Raw genomic sequence first — 24,945 nt, 5'->3', positions numbered from 1 at the left:
AGGAGCGTCACCTCAGAGTCGGAGCCAGACTCCGCCCTCCTCATCCCGACCCCACCCTGACTCTGTGGGTGAGTGACTCTGCTCTGACTCTGTGACACTGTGTGTGTCAAACTATTCTGCTCTCAACACTGTGGCGAGTTTCAGTGTTTTTAAATGTCATCATCAGCACCTTAGTTTATGCCAAGGTTATTATAGTTAACGAAAAACAACAACAACCGTCACATACATTATATTAGTTCACACACAATCCTTTTGGTTTTCACATAAAGAGTATTTGTTTTTTCTCTGAAAGGTTGTATTAGAGACAGCATTTTCATTCATTCATAATAAAATGTTTTTTTGTTTACAATGTGAGAAATAAGTCTATGCAAGTTAAACATTCGTTATGTAGTTAATTGGGTCTAAGTCAGGGGACTCAGGGGACGCAAGTCATGGTTTTTAATATTATTCTCATAACTCATTTCAACACAAACAAACTGAATGAGCTTGAAGAAGGGATTGGATAAAAATGTAAGCAGGTTTATGTTCAATTATTGAAACCTTTGGCAAGCTACTTGGAAAGGGACTTGGAGCTCACAAGCTACTTGTTGGAGGCCCATGATCTAAGTGAATCAAACCTCTAGTCTTTTATTGGGTTTAAAGTTTTGTTTTTCCTCAGCTTGAGCTCCTGAGAGTCCTGGCTCACAAACAATGTGGTGTGTCTTATGAGGGTTATTTATTATTATTTATTATGTTTATGTGTGTCTTTAGTCTGTTGGCTATTTGATTTTTTGATTTGACACCCTAACTGCATCCAACCTCAGCACTATGATACCCATTTTGCTGTTCAGGCTAATTTCTTGTAGACTGTTATATTTGATTCAGGGATGGTTGTTCATCTGTCTTTTGTTGGGTTTTAATGACACATAATACTTATTATAACATTTTGAATCTTGCACCTGGCAAATACTCCATATTACAAAAAAATAAAATAAAAAACCCCCCCCAGCATTTACCCCCCCAAAAAAACTAAAACTAATTAAAAAATCTAGTATGAACTGTGGTCCTCAACCTCTCATGATTGCTCTTGAGAGCAGTGGTGGAGAAAATACTGTAACATTTATTTTTGAATTTGACCACATCCATATGCATATCCAAATCCTTTCTTAAACATTAAATAGCCAATGAAATACACCAGATATTAACATCAAAGTCAACTTTAAGTTCAATTTTCTTTTATGTTGGAGAATTTTGCCATGGTTACAGTGTATTCACAGTCACTGTGTCCTGTGAGAAGCACAAACAGCTCAGAGAAACATTAGCCTCAAATATAAAAGATATTATTTTTAAGCCATATCACTCAGCCCTAGTTGGAGTATTTATACAACGCTCTACTACATTATCAACTCACCTTTACGTCATCTAACATCATCTAAACAACACTATTCTTAAAAAAAGATTCTTAAAACAATAAACAGAGATTCTGCTGCAAGATTGATTTTCCTTATCACAGAAAACCCACACTGTTGCTCCATCTTTTATGCTATGCAAGGGTAAATGCTATTGCATTTCATTTATTCAACTCTCTTTTAATGTACCACAGTAGCCGACACAGACCACATACCACACAGCAGTGTGTACTGTGTGTAAACGCAAAGTACAAAGCTCAGCAGACATTGGACAATGAGCCAAACACCAAAGGAGAACACAGTAGAAACTACATGAACTGCATTAAAAAAATACCCAACAATAATAACATTTGAGCATGCCGAGCTTGCTGATATTAGTCCTCTAGTATTGTGATTTTGTTTGTCTTTACTGCACGACACTGCCTTGTACTCAGAGCACCTGTGTGACCACACCTTGATTACAACACGAAACCAAACCAGTGAGTCACAGCAGCCAGGAAACAATGCACTGTCTGAGGAGCTGCTGCTTATACAACGCACTGAGATACACACATACATACACACACACACACACACACACATTTCTGTGCAGAATTCGTAGTGAGGAGACTTACAGACATATTGCATTGCTTAGCTCCTTATACCCTAACATTAACCATCACAATTAAGTGCCTATGCCTAAACCTAAAACCAGGTCTTAACCCTCAAAGGGGCGTGTCAAAATGTATCAGAACACACACACACACATACACATATTATTCTCCTTTCTCCCTCGTGTAAATATACTATGCAGTTGAGTGATGCAACAAATAATCATTCAATCAATTAATACAACTAATACACAACTAAATGTCTTGTCAATTAAATGTTTGTCCATTTAAAAAAAATATCAAAAAAATCATCTAATTGATTATTTGAAATTTGCTAAGGCGAGGGTGCTAACCACTACACACGTGTGTGTGTACGTGTGTGTGTGTGTGCACATAAGTCTGGAGCAAAGAAACCCAAACAAAAACAAAACAACAAACTTGTCTAACAGTGTAAGAGGCTCAGATCAGGTCAGGTTGTAGACGGTCCTGCCTCGGGCCACACTGTATCTGCTTCTTTCATGTGTGGCCTTTGTGACATGTGTCATCTTCTGCTTCTTCCTAAAAGAGACGTGTATGGAGGAGGACAAGGCCCGTCAGGGCTGCCGCTGGTTACACAGTAGGCCTTTTATGACAGAGTAAGTGTGGACTGATGGCCCTTAATTTAAAAATAGCTTTAGGACTTGAGGTTTCACACGTGTGGCTCGAGGGTGTTGATGTTTATTATGGGACACTGCTTTGATATTTCCAGACTTAACCATCTGAATCTTTTGCTCTTTAAACAAACTGGGTCTCTCTCTCTGTGTCTCTTTCTCTCTTCGACTTGTTTTGGCTTTCTCACATATTCCTGGAAAAGTGGACACAGAGGCGGCAGTGACATGAATGGTGCTTTTGTTTTAAACACAGCAGTGTCTTTATTTTGAAAAAGTATCCAGGATTTAAAAGAGTGGGCAGCTCACTCAGACTCTGATGAAAGCAGAACATATTTTTATAGTTTCAGCCCTGACTTTATGTTTACTTTGACATCATCTGACATCATTATCATTTAGAGGATGCCAATATATGATGCCTGTTTTTATTCTTTTCCTCCCTAAAAAACAACCCATAAATAATCACAACCACTACACAGAATTGAACTACAGTTACATGTGAAATCGGACGTCTCACAATCAATTTCATATGGCCCGCCACTTAATGTCACCAATTATAGTTATTTTTGTTTTATTAATAGATTAATTAATTTGCATCATAAATACATTTATATTGTGAACTATTTATGCCTACATATCAAAACAAATTTTCAGTATGACTATGCAAGCAGAGGGAACACAGGACACTTCAACTACTCAAAATAACATAACATAAACAGTCGACAATAAACTAACTTTTACTGCACTTATCACTCATTTATCAAGTTTCTGAGATCAAATGTATACAACTTACATAAATAAGTAATAACTGGCCAAAAAAATGTCAGATATTGACCTGATTAATTAAGCAACCGTGCTTACAAAGCCATTATGTCCATAATATCCAGAGAAACTGTGAATGTGCTGTCGGCAGGAATCAAAATCATTTGGTGTGGCTGACGTTGGTTCCAGTCGTGCTCTGTATCCTCCCAGCAAACGCAGCATGAATCTCACTGTATGGCCCAGTCCGTCTTTCATTCCAAGGGCAGGAAACACTCGTAGTATGATGTCCCTGCTTTACAATAGTGGCCTGTTTCACCCTCACCAATCCTCATACCCCACAGGAAATGGCCCCATTGTCCTTGGGAGAGGAAGTGGCCTGGAGCAAGCAGACCACTCGCTCAGTGGGCTGATGGAGGCTGTGGTAAATTATTAATCAACACCTATACTGTAGAAACGGAGGACATGCAGAGATAGTGCTGGCTGTCAGGAATATTTGGGAACAACAGACAACGGTGGAGCTGCCGCAAACCACCTGTATGAGAAGAAAGCTATGCACTGCGGCAGTTTCTGTGGATGTGACACTTAAAGGGAAAAGTGTAAAAATGGAGCTAAAAAGCACAGTAAAATAGAACAAAAGTAGAATGACAGGATCAAAAATATTATGACAATAAATGTTTTAAAATTAAACGATACAGATAATCAACACACACAATGTCAGATAAATAAAGGAGCATTGTTGCTCCTGAAAGAGTAGCCTTGATAGTAGCCAGTTAACTGATTTTTAGAAACAGAAAACAACAAACATTTGTTTAACACAATCCAAGGTTCAGATCTTCAATTATCCTTGAGTAATTTATCCAGAACAAGCAACACTGATTTTGTTAAACCTCTGGACAGAAAATCATGCAGTACAGTACCTAAAGCTTTAGTTCGACACATGTAGTCGATTGGTTTTTGAATGAGTACTTTCATGTATAACATATTCTCACATTTTATGAAAATATCCACAACAGATTAAACTAATAATGGTGAACCCTTTGCTTCATTGCTTCATTCAGACGTTTACCACTAGAGGTAGACAGAGACTCACGATCAGTTTACCCTGAACAAAACCAGAGGTCAGATCAGGTGTGTGTACATGTCTCTAGTAGGCTGTAACTTTAACTCTTAGAATAGGGAGCATTTAGGATGCTTTTTTCCATTGCTATGATAAAACGTATGTACAGAGGTTATAAGAATGTGCAATATAGAGCGTCTTATATCCTTTTTTTTTCCAGCACAACCTATAGGCAATCTGATAACATGATTTTTGTTTCCATTTTCACCAAACACACCTGTGCAAAAAGTACTCACATTTTAAAAAATCGGATTGAATTTGTGAATTTTTATGAACAAAGATAGGAAAAATATATTTTTATTTTTTTACATTTAGTTGTGATTGTTAAGGTTTAGGTAAGGAGCTAGGGAATGCATTATGTCTATGCATGTCCACGCAAAGAATGCAAAACCAGCATGTGGGTGTGTGTGTGTGATAAAAAGTAATTAAAAAAGCAAGGAAATATAAAATCTCCACCCTCTTCTCCCTGGAAACTACTGCAGTAAATGATGGGCAGGAAAACAAACTGGACACTTCCTGATAATCTTCTATTGTCATTTAGGGGGAAAGTCCCAACACCAGTGACCTTCATCTTTCTTATTTATTTATTTGTGCAGTAGGACTGATATTAGGATGTTAGGATGTTGTCTGTTCCTCACATTCTGTCACACATTAAAATGGCTTTTTTAGGGTTAAGTCTTGGTTTTAGAGTTTGGGTTAGAATTGGGTTTAGGTTAGGGTTAGGGTCAATGTTAGGATTAGGCATTTAGTTGTGATGGTTAAGGTTAGGGTAAGGGGCTAGCTAATGCATTGTTTATGTCCTCACTACAAATGCTGTGTGTGTTTCTTTGTCTGTAGGGAGTGTTTCATATGTCTGTGCACATTCTCAGGTGGGTTTGGTGCAGAGCTCCTGGGTTCTGCACCAATAGCTCAGCACTTGCTCCAGTCACATGTGGGTGTCCTTACTAGTTTGAGGAGATCCAGATAAAATAAGAGGCTGTTAAAAATAAACTGCAGATGTTCTTGTTATGGCAACCACAACAATCAGACAGATGTCCAGCAGCTTGTGGAGAACTCAGTTCCTGCTGGAGACGGACCAGCTTAAGATATGTGAGTAAATCATCAACTCCTATGAGATCTTCAAGCATGTGTTAAGGATAGCAAAAGTTTTTTTAAATTTTCATTTACTGGCAGACTGTAGTTTTTTTTTAATTTTGGCTTATTTTGGCTTTTTCTTTACATACCCTCACAATGATAGAACAGACTTTCAAACACACACACCACAAACATACTTACAAATGACATCAGACTTAAATAATAAATAAATGGAACACCAGCAGCTCAGTGAATGCTGCAGACTATACAGAAAGCAAAAGCAAAAGCAAAAGTCTTTAGAACACAGATAATATTTATCAGTACATTTCTGCATAACGCACACACAGACATTAAACAGGAGCAGACCAATAATTGCTTTATACATAAAAGCACACAACATACTGTAGAATCATGTGAGATTTTCCGTTTAGCCAATGAGCTGTTGCCATATTTCATAGAAAGAGTCAGTCTTATTATTTTAATGTGTAAACTGGCAGATTATATGATCTGTCGCCATGTGTGTATGTAACAGTGTGATCTGTGTCAGATTGTCAACCGAAAATATCCACAGGGTGTGTGACGTGATTTCTCTGGCCTAAAATACACTGCATGTGACCAGTTGCTGGTATCGACCCTTACTCTATTTCCACATGAGGGAATATAACACTACAAAGGTCACATTATTATGATTGAGTACATTTTCGTATTATTTCACCTTTTTAAAGTCTATTTTAAAACCTGAAAGATTTAATTTACCATGTTTTGTTTAAAGTATTATACTTTGCTGCACAAAACAAAACAAACAAAAATACTATATTGTCATTAACCCTTAGAAGTGCCATCAAAAAAGTTACGCTAACACACCTAGAGGACCAAAAATTAAGCTATACAAATTGTATAATAATAAAAAAATTCAAACCAACATCAGTCCTTATCATACATATCAAACATTAATGAATTTTTAGTTGAAGTTTTTAACCCTTAAATTGGAATGTTTTTATCATGATGCATCAACAATAGTGATTTGAACGAGTTTCAATGAGGACATTTTTGTGCTTAGTGGTGTTAGTGTGAGTATTTTAGTTAATGTCGTGGACAATGGACTAAAATTAAAACATACATGAAAAATCTGGCATACATTTTATGCATGAAAAAAATGACAACATATTCTAGAAATTAAAATCCAAAAACACAAAAATGTGTCTTGGTGTGTTTAAGGGTTAAAAAAAACTAGACTTTTCTTGACGTTTGCTGCTGGGAAAAACGAGTTTGAAGACAGAACCACATGTCCCATGATGCCTCGCGGTCAAGCGATGACCAAATGGAACACAGCAGCAGCAACAGCAACAGCGAGGAGCCACTTTGACAGCTGAGCTTCAAGTTTGCTGAGGGCAGGTCTCTCTCCGGCGCCGCCGACATTAACGACCTTGAACAGAGACACAAGTCAAACAAACATGTAAGTTTTGAACCTGTTTTTCGCCTCTTTCTTCGCTCATGTCGCTGTCACTTGTCACACAGCTCTGCTGTTTGTTTCTGTCCAAACTTGGTGAGGGGAAATTTCCACTCCTTCAGCGGCAGCAGGAGCATGAGTAGCAGGGTGGGATATCCGTCTGTGGTGGAAGTGTTAATGTTGCTATTAAAGTGAACCAAACATGGACTGTGTAGGTAGCTGCTCCTTCACTGGAGTCACACATTAATCATTGGTCTTTGGTAATGAGACATGAATGAATTGCTCATAATTGTGCTGTTTTAACCTTTATACAGTAAGTCTTTACAAGTTTGCGTGCACATATAAAGACGTTGACACTCGTTTTCCATTACTCTTTGTGTTCACACTAAAAAATACCCAGAAACCAGAAAAGTGAACAAATGAGATGAACGACGAAAATGAGGCGTTTAGTAATAACAACAACCACCCTGATTTACCCTGGACACACACTGTTTGATCCAAGAAGACTAAGACAAACAGACTCAGAAACAGTTTCTATCCATCTGCCATCACGTTTTAAATGTTGCTAGACTAGATATTTTGATCTAGTCTATATACTTCTACTACATTGTTTACATCTCTTTTAATCACTTAATCAATCATGTTTTCATAGTTCAGGACATATGCAATATGTCTGTGTGTGACTGTCTTTCTCAGTTAGTTTAGGATTTAGGATAGTTTCATTTTAACATATTTACATTCATCCTTTATTTTCTTACATTTCTATAATTTGTAAATGCTTGCACTGGAAAACCTGTGCAAACATTTTCTAATTTTGCGCAGGTTTTAGTTACGTTCAGATTCTGAATAATAATGATGGTAATAATAATAATAATAATAATAATGCATTTAATGTAGTGATGCAGCTGAATGTGCTTTACACAGTCACATAAAATGCAATGGATTAATAAAAACAATAAAATTAAAGCAGACCACAATAATTAATATTAATAAATAATAAATAATAGTAATAAAATATGGTACCGAGATAGTGATGTAAATGAATTGCCACATTACAAAAAAGAAAAAACAAGTGTTTATGTTTCTTTATTTCAATGGTGGTAGCTGTTCTAAGATCAATGGGAGGGTGTTCCACACAAACATAAAAAGCCTCACCACTATTAAACTATAGGAAAATAGCTGAGCAGCAGTAGTTCAGTGAGTTAGATACATGGGTTTAACTGTATTGTAATAATAATATTTGTATTTATATGGACGTTTGTAACTTGCTTTTGTCAGACAAAGATAAAGCAAAGCCGGAAACTCAGGGACAGAAAACAAAATGTCAGAGAACAAATGGTGCCTTTCATATATATAAAAAAGCCTCCTCTGTCGAGAACACTTGTGACTCCACTGCTTTGAGGTTAAAATAAAATGTCCTTGTGCATCCTGCAGGAGGTACAAACAATAACCTGTGTATACTTTAATTTACCCCGCAGATTCAGAGAGTGCGCACAGGCCGACAGAAGGTGTACACTTCTCTTTGTGTGCACATAGGTTACTGTACTCTGCTGGGAAATGAATGGGACCTTTGTGTGTGAACCACTGCACATTATTCACTGTGACTTCAACACAGCTAAGATTTAACGTACTGACAAAGACTGTGCTTAACACACTGCAAACACAAACTTCAACTATAAATCTGTGTTTATCATGAAGTAAGAAGCACATGATTAGTATGACTATTGTAGGAGGAATTCTGTCTCGGCCTGTCTTTGCCTTTCCTCCTTCCTTTGACACTTAAGATTTGAGAAGTGATACTGAAAAGTTTAATAACTCTAGTTATTTTAATGTCTATTACATTTAAATTATTGTCTAATTAATTCACATAATGACTCTCTTAGCTTTTCACTAGTAATGTTTTGTTTCCATGTCTGTGGTGACACAGACATGCGTTTTACATCACAGTGACAGAGGAGGGAAGGTGAAAGCGTAACAGCTAAACTAGTAAAGTGAGACGGCAAACGTAAAGTTAAAGAATTATCCCAGGTTCTCTAAACATTAGTGAGGTGAAACAAAGTTTCAAAATATAGACCTTTAGGTTAAGGAATTAACTTAACCTACAAGTGTGGTCGTGAGGCACTAAAACGAATGTCGAAAGAGAACGGTTGGAATATAGGCGAAAGAAGTCCCTCACTGGAGCTTTAATAGAGAATTGAAAATTTTATTTCAATTTAGAATTTATTTCATTTAGTTTGTTTTTGACGTTGCTAGTTTGTCCAGACCTGTAATTGCTGGAACGATTCCTGGACTCTTCTGATCATGTAACTCTCATGTTTATTCAGAGAAACAGATAAACAAAAGCCTCTGGCAGAAACACATATTTTTCTTTTTAAATAGCGATTCAGTTGAGAGACTTCAGATAAGTTGAGGCATTTTCATACATCATCTTGTGTGATGTAACTGAATATTTGAGCTGTTATATCATGACTATATCAGGCTTCATGTTAGGAACCAGAGTAGGCAGACATTATGCTTCTATTTTAGAACAAGTGGAAGATTTGTAAGTAAGTAAGTAAGTAAGTAAGTAAAAGGCCTTTTTTGGTGAACACTTCCTAAAAACATACTGAACATTATAAGCTGTTGTTGTGTGGCAATGAAACTACACAAGGGAAGACATTGTCTGCATGTGTTTAAACTGTTTTTAATTGTTGTTTTGAATGAAGCAGAACAGTGTGATTTTTGTCCCTAACATTACATTAAGCCAGATTTATCAGACCTGTGTGAACATGAGTGTTTTACTAGTGTAAAAAAAAATTAGGATTAGAAATGCCAAAGTAACAAATTGCCACATTTTGATGTAGCTTCTTACTGTGTGTGACACCAGTGGTGTAGAGATTGTGCTTGTGATGAATGCTGAGGTATCGTATTCAATTTTATCCCAGCTTTACAGTGACTGATGCAAATGAGTGTGCATGTGCACGTATTAGGAAGTGGTAAATCCTGACCTGCTCCTGCATCACAGTCACCTGGTCAAGGCACGGGAGAATATGAGATTCTGGAGACGTGATAACCTTAAGCAAAGTGTAACATGATGTCACAGTATTGCGGTTACACCTCAAACCTCCTCCCTTTGCCGTCGCTGACTAACTGCTCGCCCGACCCGGAGGGGGAGGAGTCGTGTTACACAATGCTGCACCCAACCTGAGTGATTCCTTCATTCAGTTTTTTTTTTTGATGAGTCATTAATAACAGCTCTGCAACCTTTAAGTGTTAAAAGAGCCATTTTTGTCTCTTCTCCACCCAAATTAATGTAAATCTGGAGCCACGTTTTATATGTAGATATATATATAAAAAAACATGGTTTGTTTATCAATATCACATTTTGACGCAGATGCAGGATTTGACGCATATTTTATTGAACCACTTTCATTTATCGCCTTGATACCTAAAAAAATAAGTGTTCAATTTGAATGAAAGAAAGAAAATAAAGATGAACAATTTTTTTTCAAAGCTACAGAGAGCCACTGCAGAGGCATTGAAGAGCCACGTGCGGCTTTTGAGCCACATGTTGCAGACCCCTGCTTTTATAGCCATTTCGTATTTTTGTATATGAATATTTTTTGACTTAAAAATATGATTTAACAATTGTAAAGGTATTAAATTAATCTTTATTTCTGTTATATCATTTATACAATAATTGTTTTTTTGGTAATGTATTTTGCATGTTCGTCATGTGACATGAGAGGGGTTGAAGTTGATGGGACGCATGGAAAGGAGGGCATGGTGATGAAAAATGTGGTGCGGTTGGATTTGGACGGATAGTTCCTTTTATTCTGTGCCAAATTATATTTTTTTCTCCTGAGTTTACATTTCATTTCAAACACTTGCAGTTCAAAGTGCTTCACAATAAAAGCAAATATAACAATAAAACACAACACATCAAAGCAAAGATGCAAATATAACAGTAAAATACAACACAGGTTGGAATAAATTAGGAAAAGGCTATAGAGTCGAGAGGTTAAAACCCTGTTTCAACTTTGAAATAATAACTAAAAATGCAAATAAAACAACAGCGCAGGGTGGAATAAAAAGGAGCTAGACAAAGGACAAGTTCTAAGTCTAACAAGGGAGTTGTGTTGTCTCACAGTTGCACAGTGCATAAACATAATATATATTTATATGTGTATATATATATGTATGTATGTGTGTTCCAAACCTTTGTAATATTGATATTGAAGTAAAGTATATAGCTGTATATATTGTTTATGAATTATTGCCCGGTCTTACCAGCATGTCTTTACTCCTCCTCCTCTCACTCCTCCTTCAGCTCCACCTCCTCCCCGCCTCACTGTTGCTCTCACACCCTCTTTTTTTTTGTCCTGACAGGACGCACTCAGCACAGGGCAGAAGCCGGCCGGTGAAGCAGCATTAGCAGCAGAGGTTGTTTTATTATTTGATGGGGGATACACTGACTTCACTACCTCTCCTACACACAGACCATCGTATGCTAAGAAAACACCTGCAGCAGCAGCACAGTGAGTAAAGTATTTTTTATGTTTTTTTAAATGAACACTAAAACTGGTGGGCTCATTCAGTGTTATTAGCATTTTTAGCATGGTGTCTCTATTTCTGTTGCCAGTATTGATTGGCCCTGATCGAGCAAGAGGCTTTTATTTTTGTTTTTCCACCTATTACTTACATATGTAAACACTAGCTTTAATCCACGTGATTTACCCAGTGTGTGCTCTCTCAGACCCTCTGACGTCCTGACATCCTGCTTTATTTATTTACTTTGTATTTGTTTTACATTCTGCTGCTTCTGTAGTCAATATTAGACCAAATGCATACATAGATCACACATATCATGTGAGAAGTTGTCTAATATTACATATAATATTAGACACCAGTGCGTTATAAATCATGTATAGACAACAGCTGGTTGTTCTGACTGGAGGGGTTTATACTGCATATGTAGAATAACTGTTTTGTCTTTTCTGCTTGTTAAACACAACCACTTTTCACAGTGAAACAGGTTATTATCTCAGGTAGGATTTAGAATTGTTACTGGGCCTCATGTGCATGCAGAAATCTGTGTGTGTGTGTCACAAAGACACAGTAACTACACAATGAATGTATTACAGCTGAGTGTGACACTTCAGCTCATGGTTTTGGTTCCTTTTAGTTTCTTTTTAGTTACATATTCAGAGACTGGAGAAAAGTGCTTAGGTCAGGAAATAGGGGTCAGATTCAAAAATGATTAAAAGACAACAAGCATGTATTTCAGGATATTAAAGCCATTGAGTAAGATTCAAATGTTTTCCTTCAAGATTCAAATGTTTTCCTGAAATCTTCTTCACTATCTGTCCTTTTATTGTACCATGAACATAATGGTGTATTTTAAAGCCACAATAAATCCTGCTAACTGGACTAACTGGAGGCACAAAGCAGGCTTTGGATTATTTCTGATGGTAACATACAGTGTGGATTCATTAATCTTAACCTGGACTCTCTCAGTAGTCTTTCAGTTTGAAAGGTCATGGCTGTCAGAAACTCAGCAGCTTGACTCACCTTATTCTTAACTCTTGAGCATGAATAGCTGTTATTCTTGCCTAAATCTTAATGGGGATTAAGTTGGATGGATACAAGATGTTTTCATTTCCCATAGAAGAGCATATTTAAAGTGCTAAATGTTGAGTTTACAAAGTGACTGACAGGTATTTTGGATTTTTTAGGACCACTTTCTTTCTATGTGAAGTTACTGTCCAGATTTAGCTCTTGCAGTTGTCAGGGTGACATTCTTGCTACTATTAAGGACTCCTGTACACCGGCCTGTTGTTTCCCACGCCTGTTTTGTCGATGTATATACATCCTCACTTTTGTCTTCAGATTTGAAGCCTAACTAGCTTTTTATAGGATTAATTATTGGTGCGTAATCATCTGTTGTCCATATAAGCTGCTTGGTCTGTACAGGTCCATCTGCTGTACCTTTAAAGCACACTATAATGTGGCAAATCTCAATATTTGTTTTGTGTCTGACATCACATCCTGCTTTTGTCACCATGCTGGCTTTGTGCTTGTGTTGCACAGACCTTTTGTCTGTTGAAAAAACTATTTTTCATTAAATCATTTAAGAGATATCAGCCCATGTAACCTCTGAATAAAGACCCTTGACAGTCAAGACCCGGCTTGACTGACTGCTCGTGAGGGAGTTTGAAATTGTCAACTCTCGCGTGCTAACTTCAGAGTCACCTTTATGACTGATATCACAAAATGCCTAATAAACTTGTCTCTTTGTGGTAACTTGACATGGCGTATGACTTGGCTTGTTAATTGTTAACTTATCTTCTAATTCAATGCTATGGAGGGTGGCAGCAGTTCAGAGCACCTGTCATTTGTATTAATGAGAACACAGTGTTTTTATGAGATAATAACTGATCTGAGACGCTTATTGACGAGGCACAATTTTAAACTATATGTGCATAGCTTTTAATTTAATTGTGATTTGGTGAAATAAAGTGCTGTTAATTCAGTGTTTTTCAGGGAAACCCCACTATTTTAGTCTCAACATTTTACAGGAAAGATTTTCAATAAACAATCTATAATAAGAACCCGGACATCAGAATATTGCATTGATTGCCAGTTTTATAAAGATGCACATTACCTGTCAAACGTTGCGCTGCTGTCAGATTGGTCCATAAAATGTCTCGTGATGAGGACTGTGCTTGCGTTTGTGTGTGTGTGTGTGCAAGCAGGTTGTATTGTGGGTTATTTGTGGACTCCGATTGTGAGCAAATGCACGTCCACTTATTTCCTTGCACTCACATACAATAGATCCACTGCTGGGTGATCATCTTATCCTCTCTCGGCTGATTAGGCTCAAATATTTATTCCTGTCGGATGATGTTCCAATCTTGTCATTTTCCACAGATACACTTGAAACCAGAAGTTTACATACACTATATAAAAAGACGCATATGCTTTTCTTCCCCTCACTGTCTGACATGAAATCAGACAGTCACTTTTCCTGATTTAAGTCCGTTAGGATTACCAAAATTATTTCTATTTGCTAAATGCCAGAATAATGAGAGAAGGATTTTTTTGGTCACATAAAAGTCAGGGGGAAATTATGCTTTCCCTCATTTGCATTATATAGATTCTATTAAATTAGATGGATATGTAATTAATCCTTCACAGGAAATTACATTTGTTACGACTGGTCTTTCACATGTAATGACACACAACCACTCGTCATATTAAAGCACACCTGTCAAATTAGACCCTTTTGCAGATCCAATATCATATGTCAACCAGCTCATAAAATGGATGCAGTATACAGAGGCAGTTGGTTGTTTTTCTATATTTAAATATCATCTGAAGAACAAGTAAAGGGTATGCTGACATGTATTTGGTTAAAGTTAATGATACAAACAATAGGAAAAAGTACTGTTTTATTACAAAATATATGACCTGAACAATTATTAAATCACAAAGTCTGCAGTTTAACTGTTCTCTGTTCTATGCCATTAGAAAGTGTAATGTCCAATACTGCAGAAAATGAAGACATTCAAGTCATCATCCTTGCATTAGAGCAGAGTTCTCAAACTTGTGGCCTGCGGATTCCCAATGCGGCCCTCCAGTCTACTTCATTTATATCGAGTTATTAATGCATGTTATTTTGTGAGCTATGCGTCGTTCCATATCAACAGGGACACAGCTATATTTTCATTGTGATATCATGATGGAATTTTGTGATATAATTTTAAACTCATATCGGCCACATACAACTACGGAATAGTTGCCTTATTCTGGCCAGACTAGATGCTCAGTGACCCCAGGGTCATTTGAGTTTAAAAACCCTGCATTAGAGTGTAGTAGTTACTATTTCGATGGTATCTTATGTGGTAATGCTCCATCTTGTTTTAAATCTATAACACCTTAATTATTGAACTGAACCTTGACTTAAGTTAAATCATAATCACAATTTATTGATCAGAAAAAAAAAGATATTCTACACAAATGGTACAGCCCTGTTTTAATTCCATACTAAACTGACATAAGACATGATTTTCACTTCTAAAAAGCACTCACTAAATGTACCTTTGCTCAACTACATTTGATTTTAAGTCATAATTGTAGTAAACTCACACTGTTGTTCTGTCCCAGCCACAACAGAAAATGTGAACTTTGCTGCACAAATGAATTTGTCGATCTTTCCAGTTTTCCGATCCTCACAGCACCGTTTGTCTGATTCTGTCTGACCCCCGGCAGACTTCACAGCACATGTTAATGACTTTTATCTCGTCTCAGTAACCCATGTCTCAAATGCTACCCTCTATCAACCCCCGTCAGTGCAGACGTCCACTCTCCCTCCCCCGCCTGACTCCCTCCCTCTCACTTTAACTCATGTGTGCGTCTGCTCACGTACACACCCTCCAGGAAGGACGTTGTTTGCAGAGAGACCCAACACTGAGCTTTTCAAACACCCTTTACCTTACTTCAGTTCAGGTTTAGTCCAGGCTCCAAGGTCAGAGGGAGGATATCTGCTCCACTAAAGAATGAATAAAAGTATCGACGTGACATGAAGCCAGTAGTAAAAGGCATTATTGTCACATTTATTCTGGTTACAGTTAACTTAAAACAATCTCCTCTGGCATTTTAAGTCCATTTTGCTCATTTTTCCCCCCTGCTCTTGCTCTTTGTGAACATGGTATGCTAATGGGATCTGCACTTCCATTATGTTCTGTATGAATGAATGAATGATGCTCCTGCTGATCACTCAGCTGACTGTTTGGGTTTGTTTCCCCTCTGGCATAATGCCGAGCAACGGACGTATAAAAGGCGAGAACATAAAGGGAGGGAGCGATGGCTAATAACCACAATCCCTTGCGTTGCCCCTAAGTGACTGATGGGGTCTCACTTGGCTGCATGGTTAACTAACCAACTGTGTGTTTCACTTACTGCTAAATTGAACATGACAGAGAACTGATGTGCTAACATGACATGCTTGGACAAGCCTTTTTTTTAATAGCTTTTAACCATAGCTTTTGTTTTGAATGCATGTGAAATGGATAATTTTTTACTCAAACTTGTCTGTGGCAAGTGAGAGAACCTTTGCTCTTTGCTGATTAAAGTTTAATTGTCAGCAATGGTTAAAAGGTTACAATAGTTTTGGATTTTTCATTAGTTTAGTTTTAGATGGTTTATTAGTTTTTATTTTTTTTGGAAATGCTCAGTTTTATTTTAGTTTATATTAGTTTTTTTGGAATGTGGAGTATTTGCCAGGTGCAAGATGCAAAAAGGTCATTTTTATTTCACCTTTATTTAACCAGAAAAATCCCATTTAGATTAAGAACTTCTTTTTCAAGGGAGTCCTGGCCAAGATACACTCAACAGTTACACATTTACACAGTTAAAACACAAACGGAAAACAAATAAAGGAATTTAGATTGAATTTACAAGCACATTATGAAGTGCATGTTGAGGAGTCGGCCTTCAGAACTCTGTTAAGATTTGAAAGCATTCAATGAAATTAACTCAGTTAGTTTCCAGTCTTTCTGCAACATATTCCATGCAAAAGGTGCAGAATGGACAAAAGCATAACACGTTATGTTTAACTTGCATAGACTTATGTCCCACATTTTAAAGAAAAACACGTTGAAAACATTTTATTATGAATGAAAATAAATAGAACTTTCAGAATTGCTGGCAGAGAAAAAATAAATCCACCTCATATGGACCCAAAAGGATTATGTATGAAATTAATTTACAAAGAGGACAATTAAGCACATTTTCACTGCAATTTGAGTTAGTTTTAAGTTGGACTTGGCTAATTGGATTTTGCTGTGGTGAATAGAGGAAAGCAGTAGAGGTGACGGGTGATGGTGATATTAGTGCTGGGGGCTTTACTTCACACAGGTAAAGATGTGGGTGTGTTATGATGTGTACACAGCTGCAGTCATCAGCTGTGTATGTCATGTGCATGTGCCCGCTCTGTACTTACTTATCATGGCTGTCTAGTTTAGTAGCTGTTATTGAAAAGGGACCTAACCCTTTGCCCTCTGGCTGGCATATTTTATTGACTGTAATAAATGGGTGAAGCATCAAGTCTCCTTTTTTTTTCTTTACTAGCAACCTCTATGTGATGTCAGTTCATGAGGAAATCTTTCTTATCTCTGTATTGATAAGTGACACTTCTTATTAAGGAAAGGCAGATCATTTATGAATTAATTTGTTTTTACTTGTTTTATGCACAGTATTATGTGTACCTAATAAAGTGGCTGGTGGGGTCCTCTGCAAGGTTATACTAGTTTTGGATTTTTCATTAGTTTTAGTTTTTTATTAGTTTTGACTTTCTGTTTTTTAAATGAGTTGTTTTGTTATATATATGTATTTGCCAGGTGCAAGATGCAAAAAGTTGATAATAAGTATTGTGTCATAAAAAAACCAACAAAAGATTTAATGAATCAAATTTACAAGAAATTAGGCTGAAGTGCAAAATGTGTAACATACTGTTGAGGTTGGATGCAGTTAGTGTGAAAGGTAAAACAGCCAACAGACTAAAGACAGACATGAACATAACATAAATAACAATAAATAACATCCCTGAGACTCTCTCGGGAGCTCAATCTGAGGGAAAAACATTAGCAAAAAAAACACAAAATCAAAACAACAATAACAATAAAATATTAGAGGTTTGATTCACTTAGATCAACCAACTCAACTCAATTTACTACATAACAAATGCTATGTTTAACTTGCATAGCCTTATGTCCAAATTGAAATCATTTTATTGTGAATGAAAATGTAATCTTTCAAAATTGCCAGTAGAAAAAAATAAATACACTTCTTATGAACCCAAAAGGATTATCATTCTGGCATCAACAAGGCGTCTTTGCTGAGAGAACTGCCACTCAATGGATATTTTATAAGGCTCCATAACTCTGTCTCATGGGCTTATTGCCCAAATGAGCACACATGAAATTGGTTGCAGGGGAATGCAACAGCTTGCAGTTGGAATTATTCAGATAGTGGCAGTGACGGGTCTGCAAGATGGCCTCGATCACTACACAGGGAACCAATGACAACCAATACAGAAGAAGGGGTTTGCAGGAACATGTTGTCAACAGTGTGCTAGGTTTTCTAAAAGTCTCTTTGTCCACCTGAGGCCATTCATTTATCAAGCACGAGATAGTAATGTACACTCACCTGCCGCATTATTAGGTAGACATAACACCGAATGATGTGGGTGTGGTCTTCTGCTGCTGTTGTCCACCTGCTTCGAGGTGTTCAGTGATAGTTTTCTGCTTACCTTAGTCGTGGTTATTGGAGATATTATTACCAGTTACTGTTGCCTGTCAATCATTTCAAACCAATCTGGCCATTATCTTCTGACTTCTCACATCAATAAGGCATTTTCACCCTGAGAATTGCCACTAACTGGGTGTTTTTCATTCTCTGTAAAACCTGGAGATGTGTGGGGAAACCCGATAGCTCAGCAGTTGGTGAAATACTTACAACCATGACACGTTTAAAGTCAGTTAAATCACCTTTCAGTCCCATTTCGATGCATTTTGTTGTAATTGAAAAGTGTACCTAATAAAGTGGCTGTTGAGTGTTGATATCATGCAGTATATACTGTACAATTCCATATACATTATGAATCAAAGCCACATGCAGTATGGTACATTGTGTCTGTACATATGCTTACAGTGTGAAATAAGACTTTTTGTGTGTATTTTAAATACACACGTACAGTACCTCTTGTTGTGTGTGTTTATAGATGTGTTACATTTATGCAGAGGAACTCGATCCGTGTGCTTCTTCAGGCTCTTGTAACTTCATCCGTGTGACCCTGAAACAGACTGGAGGCTCGGCCCTGCTTTGTTTTTTACTCAAAGGTTCTTCTGTCTGACAAAAGGTTATTGGAAATTGGGGAGAGTTTCGATCTTATGAAAAATAAATGAATCACATTTGGTTACATAATTAGATGTTCTAGAAGCTGAGGTAACAAGTTCAGGTTGGAGTATTTATTTACACTCACTTATTTACGGTTTTAAATGAAGGAAAGGTAGTGACTGTGCATACTGATGGTACTTTATGTCACTAAAGTTTGCTGTTTGGTATAATAATGAATTATTACTTTATTTGCTAATTATAATGTAACAATTAGAAGAGACAAAGAAAAACCAGGCAGATGTGAAAGGGTTTGAGTGACATTTTGACTTCATTTAGTTTTTGTGGCACTAACTAACAACAAACTAAATCTTTTCTTCTTCCTTTTTTGTCTGTCCTTTTTATTTTCTTAGTCGTATTCTCAGCCGGCCAGAGTCTGATGCCCTGGAAACGTTCTCCCTGAGCCACCAGGGGGCCTCAGTCCCACAGTGGCACACCAAGCTTTGCATTTGTCTTCACCCTGAACCCTTCAGCCCCAGTCGAGCTGTCCCACCCTGCCTCCGCTTCATCCTCTCCTTCTCCTCGCTCCTGGCCACCACAGGCTCACCTGGACCGTCAGTCTTTCTTCTCCCTCCATGGGGGGCGGGAGGAGGCGCCGGGGGCCCTGGATGTGGAGCCCCAGCCTCTTCAGTTTGCTCCACCTGGGAAACTCAAGGACCTTGAACAACGGCCCTGCCATGATGTGTCAACTTCAACAGGTAGATTACAGTATATGTTAAAAATGATGTGCATAGGTAATAATTGCCTTTTAATTGAATAATCATCAACTGATGCCAATTGTTAAAAGTGTCATTGCCCAAATTAATTGGTCTATGTCTAATTTTGAGCAGTGTGCAGTTTAAAGGGCAGTTTACTTGGTCAAATGAAGAATACACTTAAAATCATTATGATATTGCTATGTTTGTTTAATTCACATTCTATTACAGAGTCGGATTAAATTTGACCAGTTTTTCTTTTATTTATTTGACTTTTTCAGATCTTTTCCTCATAAAACTTGACCAAAACTCAGTAAGTTGTGGGGCAGTGTAGGGCTTTTATTTCGTCAATCTTATTATTTTTTTCAAACGTTTCTGTTGTTGTGGGAATGACACATGTATACTCAGATCCTCTATCTGATGATTGAATAACACATTTATCTCTGGAAATTAGTAAAAAACTGTATATTTTTTGGGGTATTTTTTGAAGAATGACGATGATGTAGCATCTCACATTTGTCAGCAGAGGGCAGTGTGCCTTTATAAGTGATATGTCAAGTAATAGTTACTAAAGTGCTCCTTCCTCTCTGTGTTTCCTTTCCTCTTCCACAAACCCACACACACACACTCAGACCTTTGTTCAGACGTGCCAGAGTTGGAGATCGTGAGTCTGTTATCAGAGGCTCGGCCCAACTACACTCTTCGAGCGGACAGTGTGTTCGGCTATGACAATGACGACTGGCTGCGCACCCCTGTGCTGCCACGAGAGGTCACTCTGGGACTCACCTATGAGCAAATCGATGAGACATACAAGTACTTCTGTAAGTAATATTTTTATGCATCACTCAACAAAAGGTCAAGGTTATGGGTCAAATGGGTTTTGTGGCTCCAGATTAATTATATTTGGCTGACTATGTGAGTAGGTGCCTCTCACTATCTACAATTTGACTTAATATGAGAGCAAATGTATGATATTTAAACATATTTTCCTCCCTGCTGGTGTTAATATACATTGACGTCTGCTGCCTTCATATTGAAAGGTTTTTACTGAGGATCTGAACATAAAATAATCCGTCTTTTTAGTTAATCTATCCAAATATTATTTGGATAGATTAACTATGCCGACTTTAGCTCCGTGTTGAAATTTTAAGCTGTAACAACCCAAGGATGAATTTACAGGGAAGTCAATTTGAGTATGCAGGGATTTTCCCCAACAGTTCTCTCTGTAACGCTTGAGGGCTCAGGTGTTTGCACAAGTGACGTTGGAAGGTTTGTTAAAAGTTAATGTGTCACTTTTCACTAAATGTTTAATTTTATGATTGAACAAATTTCAAAGCAAGATATAAACATTAATGAAATGGCATCTCGGTCATTACAGATAAATGAAAAAAGTGTCTGAACTCACAAATAAGGAAACATTTTTGTTTGTAAGTTGCAGATCCTTACAGAGATGTATCGTAATGTTGCTGTTTTTCCAAAAAGGCAACTTTGGTGTGGCATTTTTTTCTGTTTGCAGGGTTCTAATTTCTGTATCGCGAGACAAATAGGAACTAAGATACTTACTGTGATAATGTACAGATCAAACAGTGGAATTTCTAATTGATAATGAAATGAAAATCAGTTTTAAAATTTTATATTTTTTCTTTGATACTTTTGAGGGAGACCCGGCCAAGAAGACTCACCATAACAAAGTAATGGAATTATACATTAGTATTATTATAGAGTGCCTGCTTGCATTGCAAAGCAAGCATCTATTGTTATTCTTCCATGTTTCTTCTTCTTTTTTCAAAACTTGTCCCGCAGTTTTGAGAAAACCCCTCACAACCTATATCAAAATGTGCACTTTGAACAGGAATGTAACCATAGCAACAAAAATCGCAACAAACTGCGAAGAATTTCCACATACACATGAATAGAAAACGGCCTCACAGTGTCATCATACTTTAACGTAGAGACGTGGTTGAAACCTCAAACAGGTCACATGACTTGGAACTTTTCTCATCTAAAGTTTTGATCTACTACGGATTTTAAACAACCTTAGTTTAAGTTTTGTACTTTTTTTTGGACGCTTGCAGGGAGGGGGAGGGGAGTGTCCAACCAGCTGTAAGAGATTTACACAAAAATATTACATTGTCTAAATGCATGCACGATCAAAATTTCACCACGCAATTTTCTAGTTATTATTATTATTATTATTATTATTATTATAAAACAGTACAAATCAAAAGAAAAGTGTGTTCACTGTGTTGAACTCACTCAGGGAGACAAAGTCATTAAGCTTCAATATGTTGTGAAGGTTTTTCCATGACCACAGAGCAGCACCAAGTCCAGAGAAAATCCTCAGAACCTGGTAGAGCAGCGAACTATTTTGTCATGTCAGGGACAGGTTAAGGGTTAGGGTTAGGGGCTATAGAATACATTAAGTGTCCTCACTAAGATACTATTTTTTGTGTGTTTGTGTTTGTGTGTGTGTGTACGGCCGTCCCCTCTCTCCTCTAATGACATTTGTGAGGCACAGATGTCAAAATGTCAGCAAGCCGATTAACCTAGTGTCACTTGGCGTCTGAAACAGTTTCCGCTGCAGCTCTAACACATATGCCACCACACTGACCTTGCACCGCTGACATTGTTGGCATATCTGTTGCCGTAGCGACCCAGAAAATGTATAGGTTGTCTAGACCTGTGGTATGATTAGGCATGGTTGTGACATCCTCATGGCTATTATGTCGTGTACATGAGTGATTCTTTTATTATTTTTGGTAACTTCTGTTAAATAGGAATGGGTTAATCAATGATTAAAGGTGTACTATAATTATTCTGAATCAGATTTGCCAAGTAGGAAATAATATACAAGTCATTTTGTTTTCATGTAGAACAAACACACTCAGAAGAAAGTATGAATACAGATTGAAAAGGACTCTGATTAAATAAGGAAAAGAAGAATTTTGCTCATGTAGAACTTGAACTCATGAACACAGACTAATATATTATCATCATAACCCTATCTCCTTTTTACTACACTGTTACAGATGTTATCTGGTAACAAATCTGTATATTTTATTAGTATATTGCCATAATATGACCTCCCTATTACTAAATTTTTACCATACTATTTCCATGTAGTTCCTGCACTGTAACACATCACAGAGACCGGAAGAGCTGCTGATCTGATTTTTATATCACGACTTCCCTTTCTGCTGAAGACTGTGGAACATATGTTGATAATGAGACCATCCATCCGTCCATCCATCTTCTACTGCTTCACACAACAAAAGATTCACTCAAACCCTCAAAGTAGCATGGATTGCACAATAATGTGCATGAGGAATTTCATAATATTTGATTTGTTTTCTTATGAAAATGACTCGCGTCCCAACCTTATATTTGCAAAAAACAAATTGCTTAAGGTGCGAGTTCTGCCAAGAAAATGGTGTTGACATGTGTCCTTGTGCATTTTTAAGTGGTTATTCAGAAATCCTGGCCATTTTCTAGTGGGTAACATGGTATATGACATACTGTATAATCATGTAGAGTACACTTTTTATCAACATGACTCCAACTTCCACTCCAACTTAATCTCACTCTGTAGCTGCTGAATTATGAAGTGGATAAGCCAGAGATCACACTTCAGTGACCAGCATGACATGTGTTATTTTGCTTGACAAAATGAAATAAATACCATGGCAAAAGCCACTGATCCAGAACAAAGAATAGACTTTCTGGGAAACACATAACCTTTGAATCAGCTCAGACTTGCAGTGCACCAGAGGAAGTTCACTTGTCTGTTTGAATTATAAACATTGTCCTGCAGCATGGCTTGCTCTTGTTGTGTGTTGTGGGGCGGCCGTGCAGACTGTGAGCAGCACGACATGTCAGATCTTTAATAAGTAATGACTGTTTATGGATTAGATCAGCTGGATGCACACAGTGTGAGTTTCTGTTGAAGTCGTGGGCGAACATTGCAGTTGGTGACCTTTGAGGACGTTTCTTAGGCAAATATTTTACTTGTGCTATCAACTCATAGTTGGCAGTGCCCTCGGAATGTATTACTTTTTAATCAAACTCTCCTTGTTGCTTTTCTTTCTATAACAGTATTCATTGAGTTCATAGATCTGTATTGCATGGTTCAATAAAACACAAAAACCCTGGTGATGTGATGTTTAGAGAAGGTAGAATCAGCACTGGACTGGACTGGAGTTTTGACTTTTGTTTGTCATGTCTTTACTTGTTATTGTAGTCAGAGTACCTGAGACTTTACTTCCTTATAGCTTGTATTCCATTGCAGAAACTTAAGTTACGATGTTGTGGTACAGCAAGAGCACATTAGCCATTCCTCAAATGGCTGATGTGATTTTCACATTAACAGTATGCGTTTGCTGCCCACAAAGATTATTTCCTCCTCAGAGTCAGAAAAACAGAATCCAGGAAGGTAAAGGGATGGAGCAGATGGTGAAAGTTGCATCTCCGCCGTCTCTTGCGTGCAGCATTTGACCTGGAAAGAGTCCGTTTGTGTGTGAAAAATGAATGAGGAGGTTAATATTTGATTGTAAGAAGCTGCTGTGTCTGAGGTTACCGGCTGCAAAGAAACAGAACGGACAGTGGAGTCTGTGTTGTTTTATGTAGTATGAATACAAAACTGTGGGAAGGCGAAAATACTATATCTTGTGTATCGGGTATTGGAATTTGAATAATTTGCTATCTGTCTATAAAGGCAATCACACCTGATCCTGTAAAGGTATGAGTTGTAAAAGGACATAAAAACCCTATATTAAAGCAGTTCTTGTCATGAAGACAACGCAATGATCCTTGCAGAGGATCCTTGCAGAGACACAGTCCAGCTGTTAGTAATACATTCCTTTATTGTCATTGTATACATGAACACATTTATATAGATTCAGTGCTTCAAAGATGCTGCCAGTGTCTGCAAAAATGAACAGCAAGTTAAAACTTGTCGTTCAGAAATGACATCAAATCCCCTATAACTGAGCTTAATCTTCTAAAATAATCATGATTTGAATGCACTGTAAGGCAAGGCAAGTTTATTTGTACAGCACTGTGCACAGAGCAGGCAACAAATAAGTGCTTTACAACAGGCACAGAAATACACGGAAGCAAGACATGAAAATGACCGTAAAATTAAAATAGACATTAAAATTATAAGAGATAAAAGTGTGATTTGAAAATGTAAGAGAAAGGCTCAGTAAACAGTAAGAGAGGGAGAAATGTGGGAGAAACATCTTTGAATGGATGGACTGGAAACCCTGATGTGGCACAAGGCAGAAAAGACA

The 24,945-nt window shown here is 37.3% G+C and overlaps 1 long non-coding RNA gene across 1 annotated transcript; it reads left to right on the top strand.

The window, feature by feature from the left end:
* The first annotated feature begins 6,765 nt into the window (after nucleotides 1-6,765).
* Nucleotides 6,766-19,441, top strand: LOC122771171. Its single transcript, XR_006360586.1, has 3 exons — nucleotides 6,766-7,034; nucleotides 11,397-11,545; nucleotides 19,316-19,441. It is a non-coding gene; the product is annotated as an uncharacterized LOC122771171 (long non-coding RNA).
* Nucleotides 19,442-24,945: the final 5,504 nt, after the last annotated feature.

This window comes from Solea senegalensis, linkage group LG6 (assembly GCF_019176455.1).
Source record: "Solea senegalensis isolate Sse05_10M linkage group LG6, IFAPA_SoseM_1, whole genome shotgun sequence".
In the NCBI taxonomy this organism is placed as follows: domain Eukaryota; kingdom Metazoa; phylum Chordata; class Actinopteri; order Pleuronectiformes; family Soleidae; genus Solea; species Solea senegalensis.
The sequence above is the reverse complement of the archived record's forward strand: the minus strand, read 5'-3'. Positions and strand labels throughout refer to the sequence as shown.